This window comes from Silene latifolia, chromosome 1, assembly GCF_048544455.1.
Source record: "Silene latifolia isolate original U9 population chromosome 1, ASM4854445v1, whole genome shotgun sequence".
Classification (NCBI taxonomy): Eukaryota; Viridiplantae; Streptophyta; class Magnoliopsida; order Caryophyllales; family Caryophyllaceae; genus Silene; species Silene latifolia.
This window is the reverse complement of record NC_133526.1, coordinates 25200503-25212743: the sequence shown is the minus strand read 5'-3', so window position 1 is coordinate 25212743 and position 12241 is coordinate 25200503.

The following is a 12241-nucleotide window of genomic DNA, read 5'->3' as shown; positions in this document are numbered from 1 at the left end:
TGTTTGACATACATGAGAAAAACAGTCAACTACATGATCGAGTAGGGACATTCACTACACAAATAAGCCTCAAATGTGACAATGTTCAAGATATCGCAATCGTCAAAGCATCTCAATCAACATCTCAATCGACATCTCAATCAATAATCAAATCCAACAATCTTAGGCAAGGCAAATGGACATGAGGAACTCAAATCACACGGCGAACGTGCTCGTCCTCCAACGGGGTGGGCTATAAATCACACGATACCCAAAATCATGCGTGCTACAAATCACACGATAACAAGTGGTACTCAACTCACACGACGAACGTGCTCAACCACACTTCCCGGACCATAGATCTGCATATCCTCCTTGTGGGGGGCCACAAGAAGAGGGTCCGGGCGGCCCACTGCGTACAACGGTGCCTCAATGAACCCGGTTACCCGTACCAGTCCCCAAATTACAAGTACAATAGCAAACTCAACATCATACCAATATCAATCATGCAGTCATCATCAATAACCACATAATATCATGGAACATTATAACAATTTTAATAATAAACCATAATCATCACATGATTAATGTAACACCCTCATTTAACTAGGAGTCATTACTAGACATTTCCAATTAAATAGATGAGCTACCATCTCAGTTTCCTGAGGTAGTAGTACAAAGTATAACAATCCAAGTACTTTATTAATTTAAAATTACTCAAATGGTCTTATTACAACTTAAGTAAAACAGTAAATTACAAAACTCGCAGCGGAATATACAAATAGCTAAATCTTTATTACATCTACTTTGACTCGTGAAGGCCTCTATCTTTGACTCGTCAATACACTCGTCCAAAATCGGTAACCTGACAATCAAACTGCTCCCCAATATTTGGTTCATCACAGGTGTTTACCGAATACACGTCAACCCAACGGTTGAGTAGGAATAGCTTAACAAAAACAATAAATGAATACAAGACAATATTAAATGCAAATGGAATGCATGCTCATGATCATCCTCCGAGGCTCTCATTCATCCCGCCAATCCCTGGCCGGGGTAATCTCAATAACATCCCAGAGACAAGTCCTGCAGAACCAGCCTGGGGAAACGAAATCATAATATAGTCATCTCAGACACGCGGCCGAGGAATCCAGTTCATTACCATCTTAATGTAACCATCCAATAATCATATATCATCCATCACAATTCAAACAATGCAACCAATACAAACAGATAATATCATCCAAGTAGACATCAAAGTGATTGAGTAACTATCCTACCTGATATGAAAATTGCGCGGAAGCGGTTTCAAAGAATAGCGAACAATAATGAAAATAGGATATTTGCTTCGAAATCTGTCTAGAAATCGAAAAATGGGATATTTGCGCGATCTAGACCTATAGATCGAACAATGGTGATTGAATCGCAAGACCTATTGCTATCAATCGTGTTAATGTCTGAAACGCGTCAAACAATAACGAGTATGGAACGAAACGCGTCGATCCTAGGGTTTACAGAACTTGTAAACACCAAACAAAGCAACAACTTTTACTTTTATTAATTCTCAATTGATATCAAAAATAACATACAACAACCTCTTATTTATACTAGAAAATAAACGACCTAGTGTTGCCTTACCTCACAAGTTAATTTTTTTTTCTAAAATTGACTTTCCTAAACCGAATATGGCTGAACAATTGCCATATTATTCTTATTCTGAAATTAGGAAATAAAATATACTAGTAATAATCTAATTAGGAAATAAACTAGTTCTATGGTTTTTAGGAAACCTTTATTAAATTCCTAATTAAAATATCAGCAATAAAAATTATAGTATTTCTCCTAAATCGAGCTAACCATTTTCGGATCATCCCCTCCCCTTTGAAAGGAATTGTCCTCAATTCATGTAACTTAAAACCGCCAGGATCAAAAACGAACACACCTTCGATGCCAAGCCTCATCTCGTTCATTCCTCTTAATTTCAGCATCCTCTTGTGCCATAACTGCATGTGCCTACCACCCCTCCTCCCTCCATGCACAAGTCTTGAAAATTCTCTATCAGCCTGATTGTTATGAATCGTTTTGATAACAGATTCAACTTGAAAGAACAACTTCTCAACACTTCTATCATGCTCCTCTATTTGAAAATCAACCATCCTAAAATTCAACAAGTCCTTAATCTCAATAAAGTACCACGCCTCCTCATGATCATATTCATCAAAGATAGGAGGTGATGTCGGATCAAACTTAACATTCTCCTCGTAGGTGCTTTGACTTGAGAATACTCCCGACATGTCTTCTTCTTTTTGCCCCTTTTTTTTTCAGTTTTTTTTTTTCCGCGGATGAACAGTACCGCGTCGTGAACAGTAACTTTTTTTTTTTTTGCAACCTTCACGCCTTGAGTAGCAAGTTACTAGAACCGTGCTCCTTGGATCAAAACCGATTAAGCCTTGAACTACCTGTACGCGTTTAACCCTTGAACTTCAATCGCAATCAGAAATTCAACTAATAACTTGGCTTTGACACGCCTAGAACCGTCTAGATTTGAGGAAATCAAGAGCTGAAGCTCTGATACCACTTATGATACGAGTAGCGGAAGCTTAACGAATTTTAACAAACTTGAAACTTGTCACGTGATAAGCGTGACAATCTAACAGAAAATAACGAACACAAAAGGGGGTATTTGCTCAGATTAGACCTATAATCCGAACAATGGTGAATTATAGTCAAGACCTATTGACTATAACCCGTGTTAAAGCTTGAAAACGCCTCAAACTATAACAATGACGGAACGAAAACACGTCGAACCTGTGCTTACAATTGTAAACGTGCAAACTGCCTTTTTATTTATCACTTGAATACCTAATTGAGATACATGCAGATGATATTTATAGCTAATTAAAACTGACTCCTAATTGACGTATAAAACTCCTGCTAAAAAAACGTCCTACTTAGGACTCCTAACCAACCTAATCAACAATTAAAATAATAAACTTTAATAACTAAGATTAATCTAACAGCTAATTAATCTAATCTTAGGATTAGTTTTATTTGACTAAACTACTAAATAATTAACTAACATGCTGCTTCGAAGACGGGTAGTTATTTTACTTAGTTCCGAGTTCGAGCCTTGCCCCCTGCAACCATGTTCTTCACGACACTTGTATCACTACCTCAATAGAAAATTCCGAGTCCAAGCAATATAATAATAATATAACCCAAATGCGGTCTTCCGTAAATCTAACACCTATTCAAAAAAATAATTGTACAATTACTAATAGCTAATCCATATAATAATTTTTAAGACAAGAATCTACCCAAAAATCACCCAAAAACACACTCAAACGGCACGGTCAAACCCTCGGTCAAGGCATTCAACGCCAGTCAACGGTCAGAGGTCCGGGTCAATGGTGGTCACGGATCCAGTCAAGATGTCACGGGTCTAGGTCAATGTCACACGTGTTTGGGTAGTCAACGGTTTATTTTAATAAAAGCGATAATTAGTGTTCTTGAAACGGTTTTTATAAAAACATACCTTTCAATCTTAGATAGTTAGTGAGATGCCAAAATAACTTATTTCTCCTTATCTCCCTCTCTCTCGAGTTCTCTTTTGTGATTTTTAAAAGTGAATAAAACTTGTGGTTTGCTATTGTATATATAGTAGAAAAGTAATATTGTTTTTAGGAAAGTTTTTAGGTTGTAAGATATAATAATATGATAATAAAATATCTATGGCAGGTAAGATAAATAATCTCCTATATACTAAAAGAATAGGAAAAGCTTTAAGTTTTCCCGCCTAAAGCACATTTCCTATTTTGATAAAATCTCTTATTTACTATCCTATTTTAATATAATCCCTTATTTAAAATTTGTCTCTAAGATTTTTGTGATAAAAAATTCGTTCTATATATGCTAAATCGTAACTAAAAGATATGCTAATAAAAAAAAATTATGAACAATTTCATTAATTTTGTTTAAAAATATATATATATTATGACATTACTCAATTTTTTAATTAGTTTTATAGTTCAATTTTTTTTTCTATAAATACCGCGCATACATTGCGCGGGATCTAAACTAGTAATAATAATAATAGTAATAGTAATAATAATACTAATAGTAATAGTAATAGTAATAGGATATAATATTATATTATTAGGAATATTATAAGAAGGTGCGAAATTAGGAAAGTAATTAGCGCGTAACATCACTCAGCGAGTTCCGCTTTGCACACTGATTTTCAAACAGCTGTCATTTCTTCGTTACTTATCGGAATCAAGCTTGTGACCATGCGTTGGAAAGCTAAGACAATAAGCTTTTGCCTTAAAATTGATTATCCCTCATCGGAGATCTACAACTCTAGATATAACCGTTTAAAAATGCCTCTAAAACAAGCGGCCATATTTCCAACTTATAACGCATTTGCTCAAGTTCCTTATTATTCTTTCATAGTCTACACCACTCCTAGGCGTACACAAATGGTCCTATTACTATAGAATATGAGAGGTATCACAGTCTTTCCTACTCGTCCCCGAAGTTCACCATGTAGATACCTCATTTCCGCACCTCCCGCAAACCACCCGGTGATGATTGAGCCGCATGTTTGGTACGCGGAACGATTTGTGACAGTTTGTAAGTTTATCGTCAAGTGGTCGCTCAAATACTTGTGTCTACCTCTTAACTGACATCTACGTGCCGATACGGTCGTTTTGGCAATAATTAGAGTACATTTGGAGTCCGGGTCAAAAAACCGTCTTCATTTTCTAAAGCCGAGTCAGAATGTTCTGGAATGTTCCGGATATTTCTATTCCATATTTTGCAATCTTTTAATCTTTGGTAAAGAATTTCCCGTATATTCACACAAAATATTAAGTAAAACAAGATTAATCCGTTATTCCATAATCAAAACACGGAAATATTTCTTCCGTATGAGGAAACCACTTGGGAAAGGACGCAGCAAGTGCTGCGCCTCTTCCAAGAGACGCAGTGCCTGCTGCGCCTCTTCCCAGGTCCTTTTCTGCGTATTTTTCATATCTTTTCATATCTTTTCGAGATTCACTTCCAATGTTTCTCCGAAAACCCTACTTCCTCCGTGTGATTAGTATAAATAGAGACCTTCGGTCTCACATATTTCTCACGCGAGTGTCCGCCCTTCTCTTCTCCCTTTGCATTCTAGACCACGCTCTTGCTTTTTGGCGTCTACGTGCTTGAACTTTCGACCACGTAAGCTCGGATCTTTCTGAGTACCAGCCTCGTTTGCATGACCGACCAATTTGACCAACTCCACATCAATCAACTTTAATCAATCTTATTCATTTTCCTCTTAGAGGGCACTTTCGTCTACATTCGAGTCGAGCATCACTAAACGTTAACTTAGTTCATCTCGTTTCGTCAAACATGTAAGTCTGAGGGTGTAAATTCTTCTTTTGTTTATTGTTCTTTATTTTTGTAATTAATATTGTAAGATTTATGTCGAAAGTATTCTTAAAACCGATTTGTAAAACATTGTTTTAAACCCTTTTTACGGATTTACAGAAGACAAACGTCGAGAAAGGACGCAACAACTGCTGCGCCTCTTCGAAGGGACGCAGTACCTGCTGCGCCTCTTCGTGAGGCTGCCGCAGTTCCTGCTTCCTTTCTTCTTCCTTCGTCCTCTGTTTGTCTATTTGTTTTGTTTCGTCTTTAATTGTTCTTTGTTTCATTAACATAATAATTTCGAGCATAATAATATTAACATGTAATATATTATTCATCATTAATCATTAGTATTTAATTCATCTTTCAAATCCCGACTTAAATCCCTTATAACCAATATTTGCGGGTTTTCGTCATTAAAGTCAATCCGGGTTTTAGAGGTTCGATTTACCCATATTGAATCTCTGGAATTCATCCTTTGATAAATTTTCATCTTTTATTTGTCGTATCCATCATTAACTCGTCTTTAACTCAATTAATTTGTTTAGTTTGTTTAATTCTCATTATTGGCCTAATTAATCTTGTAAATAATTCATCCTAATTAGTTTTCATTCATGTTTTATCGTTTTTATGACCTCATTCACATGTAAGTAATATGTTAATCACTTTCATCTGAGTCAAATAATATAATCAAGCATTAAAATCACCAATGAATATTAACAATTTTCAATTCCGGCTTCACAGCCAGAATTCAGGTCAGGAACAGACGCAGCGTTTGCTGCGCCTCTTCCAAAGGACGCAGTTCTGCTGCGCCTGTTCCGGGTTGAATTCTGCCCCTGAACTTCCGTTGTTGCTTTGACCTAGTTTATTAGTTTACGTATTTAATTAACTACTACTCGTATTATCACCGCTAATCTGTTCGTTTATTTATTTATTCTTTCTTTTCTAAAATTATCCGTTTTAAATGTATTTTCGACGTAGATCAATCAAACCCGTTGTAATTATTGTAATTTTCTTTATTGTATTTCTATTCTATTCTTTATTATTTATTGTTTGTATGCTCTCACATGCAATTAACGTAAATTTCTACCTCGACATCAATGCATGTTAAACTACTTGATCATCGACTTAGTATTAATTCTCACATGTTAGGATCAAAACAATGGATGTTGCATTGCATGCATATAAATCGACAACATATCGAGTATAGATAATTTCCCTAATCATTAGTAGAGGCCGCTATCGAGGCGGGCGGGATTAGGTGTTCGATCAAAAGAGCTTCCTAATACGTACCCTCACCCGTTACTCCAGATCTCTGTGAACATCCGTGTTCATTGGCATCCACGAGAGTCATTCTAGACATAGAATGCTAAGGGTAACGAGTTCTTGGTGTTCATGTCACTACTTTGTGTCTTGACATGGCACGAGGTATTCGAACGGTTTCCAATTTTCCACAATAAATTGGTGGCGACTCCACAAATGCAAACGCTTGTTCCCAAGCGCCCCCGTGGGCCCGCGTCCACAGTTTGGCGACTCTGCTGGGGATAATACACTTACATGTAGCCAAGGGTGAAACTTGAACAAGGTTAAGGAATAGTTTGTACAAGACAGTTGTCGATTTTCATAACTCGGTCTTCCTAGACCGTTTATTCGGCCTTCCTAGGCCCAACTCAACCCATTCGACCAATCGTCCCGTCTAAACAGTCCTAATTCTTATTTGGGCCTAAGGATGGAAAGCGATTGATGTCAGCCATACCATGGTACTTACTCTTGTTTGTATCAAGGGCTTTCACTACTCGAGGAATTGGACTAGGAATTGGCCTTACTCTTGTTTGGTACGAGCCTCTCCACAGACCCCGGGTTTGATTGTTCGGTATGGCAACCCACCCTTTAAACCAAGACCCTTTTAAATGCACTCAGCATCCCGTTATAATGCCGGTATAAATGCTTGTACCATATGTGATCACCATTTTCTAAACGAAACCATGACGAAACTAGAAATCAAGTTATAAATTTTAAAAATCACTATTAAATAACCGTTAAGCTTCTTTTTGAGTTTTTATACTTTCCAGAAAATATAAAGAGTTTTCAAAATATGAGAAAAAGAATCAAGTCGAAAGCTTAAAATACCAATTTATAAAGATTTTTACAATCCAATTGGTCTAAATAGAAACTGGTCAGCAATTTGTCAAAAACTTGGGTCAACTTGTAAAAATCACAATTAAATATCAAAATATGATGTTGCAAGGCGGCTTATCAATTTGAAAACATATATGAATCTTTTAAACAATAGAGTCGGAATCATGTATAAAGCTTAAGCACGTTTTAAATGACAAATTTTACAAAAACATGGGTCGAACACAAGACTGTACAGGAGCAATCTGACCACTGTCCACTAAAACATTTATTACTCATAAACCGTAAAACGTTTAAGCATGAAACCAATGGCATTGGAAATCTAACTCATTGGGATATTACTCATAAAAAATGTCGACCTTTGACAATAAACAGAGAACAAATGGCAGCCAGAACAAAAATGGCTAAAAATCAGACAAAACGAGTTCAGCTCTATGTCACCATTTACTAAGTCATAAGTCCTTACAAGTATCCTCATATACCCAAATTATCGTAACTCGGTCATCACACTCCCCACATGGCTAGGCATTTATCCTATAGCATTCCTTATACCATACCTATCCCTTACATCACAAGTACATAAGTCTATATCTCTTCCAATTATTGCAAAACATTATAACAAGCATGGTTTCGGGGAACATGTACCGCATATCACCAGACATGATTTCTAATTCATACAATCATCACAATTATATCCATCATCCATCATATGTTAACAAACATCTCATAAGGCAATATGCATACAATTCTTAACCATTTTACATCTCATCCATTTTACTTACCTTGCAATCTTTCACCCTGCAGCGAAGTTAGTAGATAATATGCAACTGACTCATAAATATCTTACTACTAACTACCCACTCTCTTATCCTTTCCCAAGGTGACCGGTTCAAAAATGAGATGGCCAAGGAGTACGAACTAAGAACGTCTACTTAACCGCACTGGGGGCTCCTAACAGTTCCTACCACTACAACGAAAACGCGGGATACCGACGGAAAAATTTAGGCCATACTGACGGTTTTTCCGTCGGTATTTCCATTTCCTGACGGAAATTCCGTCAGTAACCAGGGTCAGCTTATTTCGTCAGTAAAAAAACCTATCCTGACGGAATTTCCGTCAGTAAATGAAATAACTGACGGAACACTGACGGGAAAACCGTCCCTATTTGTGGCTGGAAAGTGACGGAAATTCCGTCAGGAAATGGTAATACTGACGGAATTTCCGTCACAAAATGACACGTAGCAGTTTTTTGACACCATGTTGAAACACATAAAAAAGTTGGAAGTGACGGAAATTCCGTCAGTTTTTTGGAATTACTGACGGAATTTCCGTCACAAAATGACACGTGACAGTTTTTTGACACCCAGTTGAAACACATAAAAAAGTTGGAAATGACGGAAATTCCGTCAGTTTTTTGGAATTACTGACGGAATTTCCGTCACAAAATGACACGTGGTAGTTTTTTGACACCCAGTTGAAACACATAAAAAAGTTGGAAATGACGGAAATTCCGTCAATTTTTTGGAATTACCGACAAAATTTCCGTCAGGTCTATTAAAAATCAGGCCTGGAAACAGCAGCCTGCTGCCCAGCCACGATGCGTTTTTTGCATCGTTTCAAATAAAGCCACGATGCCTATTTGCATCGTTTCAAATACAACCAAAACCTGCAAAACACATAAAATCGTCGACCGCCAAGCGGGAATCCATTTTCACGTCGACCGCTATTGCGGGAATTAATAGACAACAAAAGAGAATTGAACGCAAATTTTTTACATAAAAAGTCGGTCAAATTCATACATTGTCTTACTAATTAAACACAAATCACCAATATTTTTTCATAGTCCATACTAGACGACAACACTAATCTAACCTAAAGGCTCTAACATATAGGGTCAATAAAACTACTATCTCCAAACCCGTGTCCACCATCCGAAAAGTCATCCCGCCTATGTGGAGTAAATTGTGAACACGTGTTTGGGGGTTGAGATGCTTGCATATCAGCCCAAGCCTTTTGCATTGCCGTCATTTGTTCAGCCTGTTCACAAACGGTTTTTTCAAGAGCAATTCGAGCGGCTCGCTCATCATTCATTTGGGTGGAAAGCTGTGAAATCATGCTAGGAGCATAAGACAAAGACCGTCGGTCAGCTTTGTTAGTAGGAAGATCATACCATATTTCGGCCCCTTTATCTCCGGTCCCAAACATCCGGTTCTTCTCGTCAAAGCCTCCTACAGCCTTGTAGTACGCCCGGATCTCGTCGGGAGACTGCCCAGGTGGCAATGGTTGACTCATCTCCTCTTGGTAATCATGCTGAAAAAAGAGACAAAATCGTCAGAAATGATATATATATATATATATATATATATATATATATACCTATCTTTATAAGAAAGATATTATCGTTCTTTCTAAGAAAAATAAATATTAAATTAAATACAAAAACTTACGTCAATCTCAGCAGCTCGAGGATTAACCTACTCGCCCTTCTTATTTTTCTTCGTTTTCGTAAACAACTTGTAGGGAGTGGCCTCTTGACCCTGAAATTAGTATGGAAACAAGTAAAATCAAGTATATATTTGTCAATCATATATATTAAACAGTTTTTAAAAGCAATATAAACAATACTTACCAATTCCTTAAAAGCATCGGAGCAACTCTTCCGACCAAGAGTGTGGGTGCCCAATGCTTTCCCGTCTTTACCACCCGACTTCCTATTTGCCGTGTTGATTTTCGAATGTTTGGCAAAAGTAGGATCTTGTGGCCTAGTCTTAAGGTTATCCCACCAAGTATCAGGCACCCACTTTGGCTTTTTCTTATTATATTTAAGTCCATTAATAAGAGTGGTAATCCGCCTCGTTACCTTCGACTGCCACTCAGGAATAGGATCATAGCCATGATCGATGGATCTTAGTCATCTTACACGAGTCTATTTCAAAAACAAGTGTGATATTAGTTATATAAAACTTAAGAAAATTATTATAAACTTAAGAAAATTATTATTGAAAAACATAATTACCGCAAAGTAATTCCACATCTTATGACGCTGTGCGAGACTCGCTTCACCCCACCTAGTGAAGTACTCATCTCCTGTGTTACGGGTGAACGACCAAGTAACATATTTCTTGATTGGTTCGTCATCCCACCTGAAAAACACATAAATATTTGAAATTAAAACTGTAAATGTTAAGTTTTAAAAATAAAAAAATTAATATAAACTTACCAAAAAATGATCCGGCCGAGCACGGCCGCCGAGAGAGTCACCGCATGCCCTCCTGTCTTCGTGTTGGAGGTTCAGGATCGACCTCATCCTCAACCTCCTCGTCCTCCCGATCATGTTGAGATGCATTACTATTGCTCCCAAAAACACGGCGAAAAATGTTCGGCATAATCACTGCTTGAAAACAATTCTAATTGTTAGTTCAAAGAAAAAATCGTTAGTTCAAATCAACCATTAAATCAACCATTTCTGCAGGGTATATATAAACAATTGAAACAAATACTAACTATGGAAAACAGGGTATATGTCGTTTTAACTTGATTCACACAAATTAAGATTTGCAACTATACTACTTTTTATCATTATTGTTTTATTTGGTGTTCATGTGTCCTATGGAAAACTGTGAACTAATTACCACTTGCCTCTTCTTTAATGCATTTTATTGGCTGAATTGAGAGGTTTCTTATAACCAAACCTTGGAAATTGAAACACACTATTGATGTTAAGCTAAAACGACATGTATAAAACAAAAAACCAAATAGGCTAGAACAACAAGTAATAAAAAACGGAGGGAGTATAATTTTAAACAATGCAAATTTTATTGAATGTTTAAAATTTAAACTTTTTTACAAATATATTAATAATTGTACAATTACAACTAGTCCTCCTCACTATCATTGTCACTACAAATCAAAAGAGGTTCATCATCTGAAAAAAGCACTCCTACTTCTTCCTCTGATTCTTCATTTTCGTATCTAATAAGTTCTTCAACTTCATCTTCATCCCCTTCTTCTCCGACGTCTCTGTCATATTCCCCTTGACCTCTTTCCACTGCCACTTCGTATACATCTTCATCCTCTATATCTTCCAACAAAATCGGTGAAATTGAGTGATCATTCACAACCACATTTTCTTGAAAGACACTTTCTTCAATAGGAGCATCAACTTGTGATCTTGCCTTGGTTTTAAAAACAGCGGACCACTGAATACCTTGATTACCTTTCTTAATGGTTGGATAAGGAGCATAACAAACTTGATCGACTTGAAAAGCTGCCACAAATGGGTTATGTCCACGAAGTTTCTTTTTCTCGTTTACATCTACAAGTCCATAAACCTTATGGATACTAAGTCCTTGTGGGAAATTATCAAACGAATCACATTTAAACAATATAACCCTATAAACCCTTTGCTCGGCATAATAAGAAAGCTCAATTACTTCATTTAGGGTTCCATAGTAGTCCAAACCTTCAGTTGAATTCACAGAAACCCCATTGCTTAACGTAGACTTCGAAACATCAACTCCCTCCTTAAAAGATCGATACTTATAGTCATTGATGGAATACCGTCTCCAAGACTTCACCATGTTACTAGGACCCAATGCTAAAGCTATTATTAGATGATCCTTCAATCTATGAACCTATGAATAAAAAAATGTTAATTAAGTTGTTATATTTTTTTCAATATCTAATAAGAAATCTAAATGGGTAGTTCAAT